The 13768-nt window shown below is 33.6% G+C and overlaps 1 protein-coding gene across 1 annotated transcript in view; it reads left to right on the top strand.

Annotated features, from left to right (window-relative positions):
* ADAM32 (ADAM metallopeptidase domain 32) overlaps positions 1-13768 on the top strand; it is a gene marked incomplete at both ends in the record, with an annotated part of 184245 nt that overhangs the window by 48042 nt on the left and 122435 nt on the right. The window lies entirely within an intron of this gene.

The raw sequence follows: 13768 nt of genomic DNA, 5'->3' as shown, positions 1-13768 counted from the left end.
TACTATTGAGGAGATTGCTATTTCAGGAAGTTAAACCAACTAAGGACTCTTGATGGTGTGTATAGGTTTTGAATCCACAGTTTGTAACTCCAGAGCCCATAATCTTAATCATTACATAAAGAGATGGGATTATCTTGTGAAGTTTATATCTTTGTTGTTTTGTTTATATTTTTGTTGTTATATCTATGAGTTTTGATCAAAGCCTTGGTAAAGTGGGTTAAAATATTTTATCCTTCTGAATTTTCTGCATTATTTTTAAATGTTAGTTTTCTAATAATCAATTATAGCTGTATACTTATAATTTTATTCATATAAAATTTACCAGCAATTATGATCATCATGTCTTTCAATAAATCTGCATATACATATTTTTAAGTTGGCATGATAATATCAATATTTCCTTTTGCGTGTGTAAGATTAATCTTTTCCCCACATCTCTGCCAATAATGTGCTGTGTTTCTTTTCATTTTTTGCCAGTCTGATGAATATAAATTGATGTTAATGTTTTTTAATTTGCTTTCTCCAAAGATTAGTAGATTTGAGCATCTTTTCATATGTTTGTTGATCATTTGGATCTGTCCTTCTGGAATTGCCTTTTCATGTTATTTGACAGCTTTGTTGTAATTTGTAGGAGCTTATCAAATCCTTTGTTTATGTATATAAAAAATACGTTTTTCCATGTCTATAATTTTGCTATAGATATTAAATTTTTTTTTGCTCCATAAAATCTTTTATGTTTGTAGGGCCAAATTTGTTAATCTTTTCTTTTTTTACTTCTGGATTTCCTATTTTTTTTGTTTGTTTGTTTTTTGGATTTCCTGTTTGATGAAGATCTCTCCCAGCCCTAAATTTTAGTCTGCAGATTTTTTTTAGAGAATAAATATTATTACTTTTTATAAATAAATTTGTGATACATCTTAGTCTAATTTTTACATAACACAAAAGAGAAGTAAAATTTTATTTTCTTCCAGTTAGATAGCCAGTTTTGCCATGAATTTACCACTTTTGGCAAGCATTTGTTGAGTCCCACAAACAACCTCTTGAAATGTTTAAAAAGGTAAATCTATATATCAGTTTGTTATTTGTAGACTTTTTGATGCTAGTCATTCTGACAGGTGTGAAGTGATATCTCATGGTGGTTTTGATTTGCACTTCCTTGATGATTAGTGATATTGAGCATCTTTTCATGTATCTCTTGGCTATCTATATGTCTTCTTTTCAGGTCTTCTGCCCATTTTTATTTTTATTTTTTAGAAATTATAATTTCTTTTTAAAAAATTAATTTATTTATATTTTATTTTTGGCTGTGTTGGGTCTTCGTTGCTGCATGTGAGCTTTCTCTAGTTGCAGTGAACATGGGCTATTCTTTGTTGTGGTGCACGCGCTTCTCATTGCGGTGACTTCTCTTGTTGCGGAGCATGGGCTCTAGGCATGCGGGCTTCAGTAGTTGTGGCACGCAGGCTCAGTAGTTGTGGTGTACCGGCTTTGTTGCTCCACGGCATGTAGGATCTTCCTGGACCAGGCTCAAAACCGTGTCCTCTGCATTGGCAGGTGGATTCTTAACCACTGTGCCACCAGGGAAGTCCCTCTTCTACCTGTTTTTAAATCAGGATATTTGATTTTTTAGTGTTGAGTTGTATGAGTTCTTTGTATATTTTGGAAATTAATCCCTTATCAGATATATCATTTGCAAATATCTTCTCCCACTCAATAGGTTGCCTTTTATTTTGTTAATATTTTCCTTCATTGTGCAAAGCATTTTTGTTTGATGTGGTCCCACTTGTTTATTTTTGCTTTTGCTTTCCTTGCCTGAGAAGACAGATATAAAAAAATACTGCCAAGACTGATATCAAGAGCATATTTCCTATGTTTTCTTCTAGGATTTTTTAAGGTTTCAGGACTTACATTTAATTCCTTAATCCATTTTGAGGTTTTTTTGAATATGGTGTGAGAAAATGGTCCAGTTTCAATCTTTTGCATGTGGCTGTCCAGTTGTCCCACCACCACTTATTGAAGAGGCTGTCATTTCCCCATCGTATGTTCATACCTCCTTTGTCATAGATTATCAACCATATAAACTTGTATTTATTTCTGGGTTCTCTATTCTGTTCCATGGATATACGTGTCTGTTTTTTTTGCCAGTACCATACTATTTTTTTTTTTTTTTTTTTTTTTTTGCAGTATGCGGGCCTCTCACTTGTTGTGGCCTCTCCCGTTGTGAAGCACAGGCTCTGGATGTGCAGGCTCAGCGGCCATGGCTCATGGGCCCAGCCGCTCCACGGCATGTGGGATCTTCCCAGACCGGGGCACGAACCCGTGTCCCCTGCATCGGCAGGCAGACTCTCAACCACTGCGCCACCAGGGAAGCCCCATACTATTTTGATTAATATAGCTTTGTAGTATAGTCTGAAATCAGAGAATGAGTTGTCTCCAGCTTTGTTCTTTTTCTCAAGATTGCTTAGGCTATTTGGGGTCTTTTGAGGATCCATCCAAATTATAGTATTCTTTGTTCAAATTTTGTGAAAAGTGCCATTGGTATTTTGATAAAGCATTGCACTGAATCTGTAGATTGTATGAGATTTTAACATAATAATTCTTCCAATACATGAACATATATATCTTTCTATCTTTCTATCTGTTTGTATTCTCTTCAATCTCTTTCATCAGTGTTTTACTAGTTTTCTGAGTACAGGTCTTTTACATGTTGCTTAGATTTATTCCTGGGTCTTTTAATTTTTTGATGTGATTGTAAATGAGATCATTTTCTTAGCGTCTCTTTCTGATAGACTTTATTAGTGTATAGAAACACAACTGATTTCTTTATATTAATTTTGTATCTGCAACTTTACTAAATTCACTGATGAGTTCTAATAGTTTTTTTGAGGCATCTTTAGGATTTTCTATATGTACTATCATGTCATCTGCAAACAGTGACAGTTTTACGTCGTCTTTTCCAATTTGGATTCCTTTTATTTATTTTTCTAGTTTTATTGCTGTGGCTAGGACTACCAATACTGTGTTGAATAAAAGTGGTGAGAGTGGGCATCCTTGCCATGTTCCTAGTCTTAGAGGTAATGCTGCCAGGTTTTCACTCTTGGGTATGATGTTATTTGTGGGTTTGTCATATATGGCCTTTATTATGTTCAGTTATGTTCTTTTATACCCACTTTGTTGAGAGTTTTTATCATAAAATGATGTTAAATTTTGTCAAAACCTTTTTCTCCATTGGTTCAAATGACTGTATTACTTTTACTCTTCAATTTGTTAATGTTTATCACATTGATTGATTCATGGATATTGAACTAGCCTTGTCTCCTGGGATAATCCCACTTGATCATGGTGTATGATTCTTTTAATGTATTGTTGGATCTGGTTTGCTAATATTTTGTTGAGGATTTTTGCATCTGCATTCATCAGTGATATTGGCCTGTAACTTTCTTTTTCTGTGATATCTTTGTCTGGTTTTGGTATCAGGGTGATGATGACCTCATCATAGGATGAGTTCTATGAACTCATCATAGAATGAGTTTGGAAGTGTTCCTTCCTCTGCAGTTTTTTGGAACAGTTCTAGAAGGATAGGTGTTCACTCTTCTCTAAATGTTTGGTAGGATTCTCCTGGACTTTTGTTTGTTGGGAGTTTTTAAATTACTGTTTCAATTCCAGTACTTTTAATCAGTCTTTTCATATTTTTTATTTTTTCCTGGTTCAGTCTTGGGAGATTGTACATTTCTAGGAGTTTGTCCATTTCTACTAGGTTATCTATTTTACTGGCATATAGTTGTTCATAGTAGTCTCTTATCCTTTGTATTTCTGTGGTGTCTGTTGTAATGTCTCCCTTTTCATGTCTGGTTTTATTGATTGGGGCCCTTTTTATCTTGATGAGTCTGGCTAAAGGTTTATCAATTTTGTTTATCTTTTTAAAGAACAAGTTTTTAGTTTCATTCATCTTTCCTATTTTTTTCTTTGTCTCTATTTCATTGATTTTCTTTCTGTTCTTTATTATTACCTTCCTTCTACTAACTTTCTCATTCCTTTGGTGTAAGTTTAGGTTGTTTATTTGAGATTTTTCTTGTTTCCTGAGATAGGTGTATATAACTATAAACTTCCTTCTTAGAACTGCTTTTGCTGTGACTCAAAAAATTTTGAAATATTGTGTTTTTATTTTCATTTGTTTCAAAGTATTTTGTGATTTCCTCTTTAATTTCTTCAACAACCCATTGCTTGTTTAGTAGCATGTTGTTTAGACTCCATGTGTTTCTGTTTTCTGCAGCTGTTTTCTTTTGGTTAATTTCTAGTCTCACACTCTTGTGGCTGGAAGAGTTGCTTGCTATGATTTCAGTCTTAAATTTACTAAAACTTGTTTTGTGCCTACCATGTGATGTTACCTGGAGATACCTGGAGAATGTTCCATGTGCTCTTTAAAAGAATGTGTATTCTACTGTTTTTGGATGGAATATCTATATATATATATTAAGTTGACCATCTCTTAAGCTACAACACATTTTTACAGTTCTACGTTTTATTACTCCTACATGTTTTTTTTTTGGATGTCATATTTTACATCATTTCTATTTTGTGTATACCTTAACTACTTGTGGATACAGATAATTTTAATACTTTTATCTTGTAACCTTCCAACTTAGCTTTATAAGTGGTTGATCCTCATTCTTTACTATCTGTTTCTCTTTACTAGTGAGATTTTTCCTTTCATAATTTTACTTATTTCTAGTTGTGCCCTTATTTGCTTGGAGAAGTGTCTTTTAACATTTCTTGTTTCTGTTTTACTGGTGCTGAACTCTTGTAGTTTCTGCTCGTCTGGAAAACTCTTTATCTGTCCTTCAAATCTGAATGATATCCTTGCCAGGTACAGTATTCTTGGTTTTAGGTTTTTGCCTTTCATTACTTTGAATATATCATGTCACTGCCTTCTGGCCTTCAGAGTTTTCACTGAAAAGTCAGATGATAGTCTTACGGGAGTTTCCTTGTACTTGATTATTTGCTTTTCTCTTCTTGTTATAAAGGTTCTTCTTTATCTTTCATTTTTGACATTTCAATTACAACATTTCTTGTTGTGGACATTTTGGGATTCATCTTGTTGGATTCTCTGTGATTCCTGGACCTGGATGTCTGTTTTCTTCCTTAGGTTAGGGAATTTTTTAACCTATTATTTTTTCATATAATTTCTCTGCCTCTTTCTTTTTATCTTCTTTTTCTTGGATGCCAACAATATGATTGTGAATGTCAGTTCATGTTGCCCCAGAGCTCCTTAATCTATTATCATTAAAATTTTTTCTTTTTTCTTTTTAACTTGGGTGATTTCCACTACTCTGTCTTCCAGAATGCTGATCCATTCTCTGCTGTTGATTCCTTCTGGTGTATTTGTTATTTCAGTTATTGTATTCTTCAGCTCTGATTTTTTTTAACATCTTTATTGGAGTATAATTGCTTTACAACATTGTGTTAGTTTCTGCTGTACAACAAAGTGAATCGGCTGTATGCATACATATATCCCCATGTCCCCTCCCTCTTGTGTCTCCCTCCCACCCTCCCTATCCCACCCCTCTAGGTGGTTGCAAAGCACTGAGCTGATCTCTCTGTGCGATGCAGCTGCTTCCCACTAGCTAGCTATTTTACATTTAGTAGAGTATATATGTCAATGCTACACTCTTACTTCGTCCCAGCTTACCATTTCCCCTCCTTGTGTTCTCAAGTCCATTCACTACATCTGTGTATTTATTCCTGTCCTGCCCATAGGTTCATCAGAACCATTTTCTTTTCTTTTAGATTCCATATATATGTGTTAGCATATGGTATTGGTTTTTCTCTTTCTGATTTACTTCACTCTGTATGACAGACTCTAAGTTCATCCACCTCACTACAAATACCTCAATTTTATTTCTTTTTATGGCTGAGTAATATTCCATTATATATGTGTGCCACATCTTCTTTATCCATTCATCTGTCAGTGGACACTTAGGTTGCTTCCATATCTGGCTATTGTAAATAGTGCTGCAATGAACATTGTGGTACATGAGTCTTTTTGAATTATGGCTTTCTCAGGGTATATGCCACTAGTGGGATTGTTGGGTTGTATGGTAGTTTTATTTTTAGTTTTTTTAAGGAACCTCCATACTGTTCTCCATAGTGGCTGTACCAATTTACATTCCCACCAACAGTGCAAGAGGATTCCCTTTTCTCCACAGCCTCTCCAGCATTTATTGTTTATAGATTTTTTGATGATGGCCATTCTGACCGGTATGAGGTGATACCTCATTGTAGTTTTGATTTGCATTTCTCTAATGATTAGAGAAATCTAATGATTGTGATGTTGAGCATCTTTTCATGTGTTTGTTGGCAGTCTGTATATCTTCTTTGGAGAAATGTCAATTTAGGTCTTCTGCCCATTTTTGGATTGGGTTGTTTGTTTTTTTGATATTGAGCTGCATGAGCTGCTTGTATATTTTGGAGATTAATCTTTTGTCAGTTGCTTCGTTTGCAAAATATTTTCTCCCATTCTGAGGGTTGTCTTTTCTCCTTGTTTATGGTTTCCTTTGCTGTGCAAAAGCTTTTAAGTTTCATTAGGTCCCATTTGTTTATTTTTGCTTTTATTTCCCTTTCTCTAAGAGGTGGGTCAAAAAGGATCTTGCTGTGATTTTTGTCATAGAGTGTTCTGCCTATGTTTTCCTCTAAGAGCTTTATAGGTCTGGCCTTAGATTTAGGTCTTTAGTCCATTTTGAGTTTATTTTTGTGTATGGTGTTAAGAAGTGTTCTAATTTCATTCTTTTACATGTAGCTGTCCATTTTTCCCTGCACCACTTATTGAAGAGGTTGTCTTTTCTCCATTGCATACTCTTGCCTCCTTTATCAAAGATAAGGTGACCATATGTGCATGGGTTTATCTCTGGCCGTTCTATCCTGTTCCATTGTTCTATATTTCTGTTTTTGTGCCAGTACCATACTCTCTTGATTACTATAGCTTTGTAGTATAGTCTGAAGTCAGGGAGCCTGATTCCTCTGGCTCCGTTTTTCTTTCTCAAGATTGTTTTGGCTATACGGGGTCTTTTGTGTTTCCATACAAATTGTGCAATATTTTGTTCTAGTTCTGTGAAAAATGCCATTGGAGTTTGGCAGGGATTGCATTGAATCTGTAGATTGCTTTGGGTAGTATAGTCATTTTCACAAAGTTGATTCTTCCAATCCAAGACATGGTATGTCTCTCCATCTTTTTGTATCATCTTTAATTTCTTTCATCAGTGTCTTATAGTTTTCTGCATACAGGTCTTTTGTCTTCTTAGGTAAGTTTATTCCTAGGTATTTTATTCTTTTTGTTGCAGTGGTAAATGGGAGTGTTTCCTTAATTTCTCTTCAGATTTTTCATCATTAGTGTATAGAAATGTAAGAGATTTCTTTGCATTAATTTTGTATCCTGCTACTTTACCAAATTCATTGTTTAGCTCTAGTAGTTTTCTGGTAGCATATTTAGGATTCTCTACGTATAGTATCATGTCATCTGCAAACAGTGACGGTCTTAGTTCTTTTCTGATTTGTATCCCTTTTATTTCTTTTTCTTCTCTGATTGCTGTGGCTAAAACTTCTAAAACTGTGTTGATTAATGGTGGTGAGAGTGGGCAACCTTGTCTTGTTCCTGCTCATAGAGGAAATGGTTTCAGTTTTTCACCATTGAGAATGATGTTGGCTGTGGGTTTGTCATATATGGCCTTTATTATGCTGAGGTAGGTTCCCTCTATGCCTACATTCTGGAGAGTTTTTATCACGAATGGGTGTTGAATGTTTTAAAAAGCTTTTTCTGCATCTATTGAGATGATCATATTGTCTGACTCCTTCAATTTGTTAATATGGTTTATCACATTGTTTGATTTGTGTATATTGAAGTATCCTTGCATTCCTGGGATAAACCCCACTTGATCATGGTGTATCATCCTTTTAATGTGCTGTTGGACGCTGTTTGCTAGTATTTTGTTGAGGATTTTTGCATCTATGTTCATCAGAGGTATTGGCCTGTAGTTTTCTTTTTTTGTGACGTCTTTTTCTGGTTTTGGTATCAGGGTGATGGTGGCCTCGTAGAATGAGTTTGGGAGTGTTCCTCCCTTGCTATATTTTGGAAGAGTTTGAGAAGGATAGGTGTTAGCTCTTCTCTAGATGTTTGATAGAATTCTCCTGTGAAGCCATCTGGTCCTGGCCTTTGTTTGTTGGAAGATTTTTAATCACAGTGTCAATTTCAGTGCTTGTGATTGGTCTGTTTATATTTTCTATTTCTTCCTGCTTCAGTCTCAGAAGGTAGTGCTTTTCTCAAAATTTGTCCATTTCTTCCAGGTTGTCCATTTTATTGGCATATAGTTGCTTGTGGTAATCTCTCATGATCCTTTGTATTTCTGCAGTGTCTGTTGTTACTTCTCCTTTTCCATTTCTAATTCTGTTGATTTGAGTCTTTTCCCTTTTTCTCGTTATGAGTCTGGTTAATGGTTTATCAAATTTGGTTATCTTCTCAAAGAAACAGCTTTTAGTTTTATTCATCTTTGCTATCATTTCTTTCATTTCTTTTTCATTTATTTCTGAACTGATCTTTATGATTTCTTTCCTTCTACTAACTTTGAGTTTCTTTTGTTCTTCTTTCTCTAATTGCTTTAGGTGTAAGTTTAGGTTGTTTATTTGAGCTGTTTCTTGTATCAATATTAAGTATAAAATTGTAGTACAGGTTTTGTAGATGGTATTTATCAAATAAAAAGTTTCCTCTATTATGTTTGCTAAGAGGTTTTTAAAAATCATGAATGAATATTAAATTTTATCAAACATTTTTTCTTCATCTATTGAAAGAATTATATGATCTACCAATGCTTCTGGAATTACAGTCTACTTTATTTGATATTGATATAGACAGACATGGAATCAACCTATATGTCCAGTGATGGATGAATGGATAAAAAAAACAATATGTTCATATACATAATGAAGTATTTTCCAACCATAAAAAGAAGGAAATCTTGCCATTCATGACAGCATGTATAGGCCTTAAGGGTATTTTGCTAAGTGAAATAAATCGGACAGAGAAAGACAAATATTGCATGATCTTAGTTGTATGTGTAACCAAAAAAAAAACCCGGAAAACAAAACCCTCAACTTATACAGAATAGATTGGTGATTGCCAGAGGTTGGGGTGTGGTTGAATGAAGTGGGTAAAGGTGATGAAAAGGTACAACTTCAGTTATAAAACTAATAACTCATGGGGATGTAATGTACAGCATGGTGACTATAGTTAACAACACTTGAAAGTTGCTGAGAGAGCAAATCTTAAAAGATCTCATCACAAGAAAAATAATTAACTTTGTGTGGTGATGGATGCTAACTACGGTTATCGTAACGATCGATCATTTCACAATATATACATATATCAAGTCATTATGTTGGACACCTGAAACTAAAATTATAAGTCAATTATCCCAATGAAAAAATAATATAGAGTGGCCTCATGTACTCTTTAAACAGTTTCCATCAGTGTTAACATCTTACAAAGCAATAGTACAATACCATAAATAGGAATTCAACACTGATACAGTAAAGGCATAGATCATTTTTAATCACCAAAGAGATTCCTCATTTCCCCCTTTTATAGTTACACCTACTTCCTCCTATAAACCTTTTCTCCATCCATATACACTGGTAACCAATAATTTGTTCTCTGTTTGTATATTATCATTTCAAGAATGTTATTTAAGTGGCATTATATCCTATGTAACCTTTAGGGATTGGCGTATTTTTACTCAGCATAATACTCTAAAATTCAAACAAGTTTTTCCACCTATCAGCACCTTTTATTGCTGAGTAGTATTCTATCATATGTATGTACTCAATTTGTTTAACTGTTTATGCATTGAAGCATATATATATATTTTACTTTCGGGCTTTTATAAATGAAGCTATGATGAAATTCATGTACAAGTTTTTATGTGACTATCAGTTTTTATTTTTAAGACGCAGATACCTAGGAGTATAATTTTTGTGTCATATAGTAGTTGCATATTTAGTTTTTTAGTTAGTTTTTAAAGAAACTACCAAATTTTTTTTCAGAGTGCCTACCATTTTACATTCTGGCCAGCATTATATGAGTATGCATCCTTTACCATGTTTGGTTTTCTCATTATTTTTAATTTTATTGTTTGATAGTTATGTGGTGATATCTAATTGTGGTTTTAATTTGCATTTTCCAAATGGTTAATGATGTTGAAAATATTTTTATCTGCTTTTCTGCCATTTACATATCCTTTTTGTTGAAACGTCTGCTTGTGTGTTTTGTCTGTCTTCTAATTGAACTGCTTGTTTCCTTACTACTGAGTTTTGGGGTTCTTTGTATATATGAGAAACTAATTCTTTGTCAGATATAATATATGATTTGCAAGTAGTTTCTCCCAGTCAGTAGTTTGCTTTGTTATCCTCTTACCTGGGTGTTTTGAAGTGAAAAGTTAAAAATTTTTTTGAAGTCCAATATATCAGTTTTTAATTTTATGCCTCATGTAAGATGCATAGTGTCTTTGCTTAGCCTTATATCCTGAAGAGATTTTCCTACATTTTTCTGAAAGTTTTATAGTTTTCCATTTCATATTTGAGTCTGTGATCCATTTTGAGTTAATTTTTGTGTACAGTCTGAGGATTAGTTTGACTCTAATCATTTTTTAACCTATGGATTTCCATTTGTTCCTGTACCATTTATTTTTTAACCTATGGATTTTTTAACCTATGGGTTTCCATTTGTTCCTGTACCATTTATTGGAAAGGCCATCCTTATTCCACTGAAGTGCTTTTGCATCTTTGTCAATAATCAGTTGGACATATTTATATAGATCTATTTCTGGGTTCTCTATCCTGTTCCATTGATCCATAGGTCTGTCCCTCTACCAGTAACATAGAGTCTTGATCACTGTACCTATATAATAAGTCTTGAAATTCCTAGACAGATTTCTGTGTCTTTATTCTTGTTTTTCTGAATTATTTTAGCTATCTAATGCCTTTGTGTTTACACATAAATTTTAGAAAAATATTAGCTATGGCTACAAAAAAATTTTCCTGGGAATTTGATAGGAAATGGGCCAAACCTATGTATCATTTGGGGCAGAATTGACATCTGTAATATGTTGACTCTTCCAGCCCATGAACACTCTACGTCTCTCCATTTATTTAGACCTTTGATTTCTTTCATCAGCAGTTTATAGTTCACAGCATCCAAATCCTGTACATACTTTGTAAAATTTATACCAAAGTATTTCTTTTTTTGAGCAATTGTAAAAGGTATTGTATTTTATTTATTTATTTTTTTTGCTGTACGCGGGCCTCTCACTGTTGTGGCCTCTCCCGTTGCGGAGCGTAGGCTCCGGATGCGCAGGCTCAGCGGCCATGGCTCACGGGCCCAGGCGCTCTGTGCCATGTGGGATCTTCCTGGACTGGGGCACGAACCCGTGTCCCCTGCATCGGCAGGCAGATTCTCAACCACTGCGCCACCAGGGAAGCCCAAAGGTATTGTATTTTTAATGTCAGTGTTCCAGTGTTCATTGCTACTAAATAGGAACACGGTTGATTTTTGAATATTTACCTGTTATTTCCTGTAACCTTGATGAGCTCACTTACTAGTTCTAAGAGTATTTTTGTGGATTACCTAGGACTTTTTTACTTAGACAATCTGCCATCTGCAATCTGTCATCTACAAATAGGGGCAGTTTTATTTTTTCCTTTCTCATCTATATGCCTTTTATTTCCTTTTCTTTTTTAGTACTGTATTGAATAAGTGTGGTGATAGCTCACATCCTTGCTTTATTACAAATTTTAATGGGAAATTCTTCAGTTTGCAACATAAGTATGTTAGCTGTAGGGTTTTTTTTGGCAGAAGCTCTTTATCAATTATAGAAAGTTGTCCTCTGTTTCTATTTTTCTGAGAGTTTTTTTTTTTTTTTGATCAAGGGTGAGTGTTGAACTTGTCAAATGTTTTTACTGTATCAATTGATATGATCATGTAGTTTTTCTTCTTTAACCTGTTAACATGATGGATGACATTGATTGATTTTCAAATATTAAACCAGCCTTGCTTTCCTGGAGTAAACCCCACAGGGCCATGATGTTTTATTCTTTTTATATATTGCTGAATTCTATTTGCTATGGTATTAAGTATTTTTGTGTCTATTTTCAGGAGGGACATTAGCCTGTAATTTTCACTTTTGTATTTTTTCTCTGGTTTGGCAACTTGCAAAGATGTTTGCTCTCCCACTGGTCTTCAGCACCACACTAGAGATCTTAGACTGTTCAGTAAGTCAAGAAAATAAAAGGCATATGGATTTACAGATGATGTGACTGTCTACTTAGAAAATCCCAGAGTCTACAAAAAAGCTACTGGATTTAGTAACTGAATTCAGCAAGTTTGCATGTTTCAAAGTCAATTTACAAAAATGAATCTGATTTTTATGTGCTAGCAATAAAATATTTAAAACATAACTAAAATGAACCATTTATGATAGAACTAATTGTTCTAATTGTTGTTTCAGAGTACAAATCTGCAGCAAGTAGGAAATAAGACCTAGAGATCTAATACACAGTATAGTGAATATAGACAATGATATTGTATTATAATTTTCAAACTTACTAAGGGCCTACAATTTAATTATTCCGACCTCTAAAAAGAAAGAATAATTATGTGATGTGATAGAGGTGCTAATTATTGCTACAATGGCAATCATATTACAATATATAAATGCTTCAAATTCACATACTGTATACCTTAAATATGCATAATTTTATGTGTCAAATATATTTTAATAAGTAAATAAAATTATTTTCATTCTGTGTTCAAAAAAAAGAGAAAATAACAGCACTAAAGACATGAAATGCTTACATATTATTAGCATAATGTGAGAAAGATCTGTATACTGAAAACTGTAAAACGTTGATGAAAGAAATCAAGGAAGACCTAAGGAAATGGAGATATATATCATGTTCATTGATTGGAAGCCTCAGTATTGTTAAGTTGTCAGTTCTCCCTAAACTGATGTATAGATTCTACGCAGTTGCAATCAACATTCCAGCACTATATTTTGTAGCAACTGAGAAGCTGATTCTAATGCTATGTGGAAAGGCAAGAACTTAGAATAACCAAAAAAATTTCCAAAAAAAAAAAAAAATAACACGTATGGAGAACTTACACTACTTGATTTAGATAGTTTTTATAATGCTACAGTAGTCAAGACAGTGTGTTATTCACAAGAAGATAGACCCAAAATAGACTCACACATATAATGTCAAATGATTTTTCACAAAAGTGCAAAAGCAATTACATGGAGGAACTATAGTCTTTTCAAGAATTGGTGCTGAATAACTGGTTATTCATATGCAAAATGACCTCCATCTATACCTCATAACATATATAACAACTCAAAATGAGTGATAGATCTAAATAACCAAAACTTAAAATTATAAAACTTTTAGAAAAAGACATGGTAGAGGAATCTTTGTAACTTTGGATTAGGCAAAGATTTTTTTTAGGTGTAACCAAAAGCATGATTCATAAAGTGAAAAATTGATATAGTGAAGGTAAGAATTTAATCAAATTACTGCTCTTTGTTAATACTTTAAGAAAATGAAAAGACAAGTCACAGCCAAATACTCACAGAAAATATTTTGAAATCACTTATTAGATAAGGGACATGTACCTGAAGGCTTAAAAAAGTTAAAACTCAATAATGATAAAAACAATAAAAAGTAGATAAAGTAT

Source organism: Hyperoodon ampullatus (genome assembly GCF_949752795.1).
Source record: "Hyperoodon ampullatus genome assembly, chromosome: 20".
Classification (NCBI taxonomy): Eukaryota; Metazoa; Chordata; class Mammalia; order Artiodactyla; family Ziphiidae; genus Hyperoodon; species Hyperoodon ampullatus.
The sequence above is the reverse complement of the archived record's forward strand: the minus strand, read 5'-3'. Positions and strand labels throughout refer to the sequence as shown.